The sequence below is a fragment of the Otolemur garnettii genome, unplaced genomic scaffold, assembly GCF_000181295.1.
Source record: "Otolemur garnettii isolate 467f Iridium unplaced genomic scaffold, OtoGar3 scaffold00012, whole genome shotgun sequence".
Lineage (NCBI taxonomy): Eukaryota > Metazoa > Chordata > Mammalia > Primates > Galagidae > Otolemur > Otolemur garnettii.
The window spans coordinates 6,860,956-6,862,924 of record NW_003852407.1 but is presented as its reverse complement, the minus strand read 5'-3'; positions in this window follow the sequence as shown (position 1 = coordinate 6,862,924).

The window sequence follows — 1,969 nt, the reverse complement described above, 5'->3', positions numbered from 1 at the left end:
CTTGACAGTCTTACTTTGATCGTTAGGTAACCAGATCCCAGCAGCCTAAATCTTCAGTGAGCCCTAGGAAAGAATCTAATGTCTGTTGGGATGTGCACTTACCTGTCCTTTTTTGTAAAGGGGAATGCTGATAATTGCCTTTTCGGATGTCTTGAGGATAAAACGGCCTGCCCGTGAAACATGCCTGGTAGAGACAGACGTGAGGTAAATGGTTATTATTAATTATCATTACATCAGTACTTACAGTTTTCCAGGTTGGAAAAGACACGGCAGCTCCAAAAAGGACAGGCCAAACAGGAATAAGACAAATAAGACCCGTAAAGGTATTCTTTGTATACATTTTGCATAATTTACTTCATTTGGAAATTCCAAATGTGACAACCTTGTCCCTATCTCCTGTTCCCAGCTCTAGGATTTCTATAATTTGCTTTTATGTTTATGGGCAGTGGCTGTCCACCCTCCTAGAATATGAGATCTTGAAGGGCAGGGTTCTTTGTTTAGTTTTAGGATGTATCCCAAAGGTAGAACTAAGGTTAACTACCTAGTAGGTAATAAATATTTGATTCATCAAATGAATGTAAGTTGTTTTTGTCTGGTGATGGGATATGATACTTGAGATGGAGTGTATGGGAGAAGGAGAAAAAGACTGTCTACTCACCCTTCACTCGCCCTAGAATGAAAAATCCAGGAAAATGGCATGAAAAATGGAAAAGACTTTAGAGATGTAGTCTATATGGTGTCTTGTTTGTGATATTTTAATTGATTATATAAAATACAGTTTCACATATTTTGATCCCAAATCCTCAACAACAAAAACAATTATTAAGCACTCAGAACGTACATGCACTTTGTCCTGGATGCCCCGAGGTGCATGTGTGTTTGTGTGTGTATACAGGATGTCCACCAAATTTGTGTGCAATTTTAAATTGCAAAAGAACTTTATGGACACCCTGTATAAGTTATTGCCTACAAGACTTAGCAAATATGAACAAAATCTTTATGCCCACCCCTACTATTTGTGATCGTTGCTGTTATTTCTCCCAGTCTGGAATACCTTCACTGGCCTCCCCTAGATTACATCTTTTTTGGCCTTTAAAAGTTCTCTATGCTCCCATGATTTGGTCAGCAACACAACTCACCCTACTTTCAATTGGTATGTGCTACAGTTTTACTGGGAAGTAGACACAACCCATAGATCAATAGTGATATGTGTTGTGTATTGTCCATGGGGGAAAAAAGAGGCATACTATGGAAAGACTGAATGAAGAGGTGATACCAGGACAGGGGTGAGTTTCATATGAAAAGGGGTTAATCAGAGAATGGGAGAAAGAGGAAAAGGAAAGAAATGAGAATTCTTTAAAAAGCAACTCAAAGGAGCTAGCCTGTTCCCATGTAAAAATTGCAACCTCCTTGGACATTAAAAGCCATCACATAACCTTCCAGGTCTGTGCTAAGTACTTCTGCTCCATTTATGTGTCTTACTGCATGTCTCAAGTGGGGATGAGAGTAAATTTGAGTGTAATAATGGGCCAGGGAAGGCCAAATTGCTCTGTGTGAACAGAGATAAGAGAGACTTTCAGAGAGGAAGAAGGAACCAGATGAAGGGAGGTGGGAACCGGCTGCTGGCAGAGGGTTCACTACAAAGCAGAGCTCAAGTTTCCATTATGAAGTTATCTATCATTGGAATTATTTTAGAAATACGGTCCAGGACAGACAATTAAAAAAGTGTCAAATTCAGTCAGGAAAAAAACAGATCAGTAGAATCCAAACAAATAGTAAAGCAACCAGATTGTCTGTTAGTCAAAACAAAATGATGTAATTTAAATCCAAAAGGTGATTGGGAAACTACTCCTTTTAAAGATTAGAGAATTGAAATTTCTATTGCCACAGCAACAACTTTGAAAGGAGAGAACAGTATGTAGAGACTCAGAAAAGTCCCTGAACATGAGCAAATATTTCATGTCCCAGG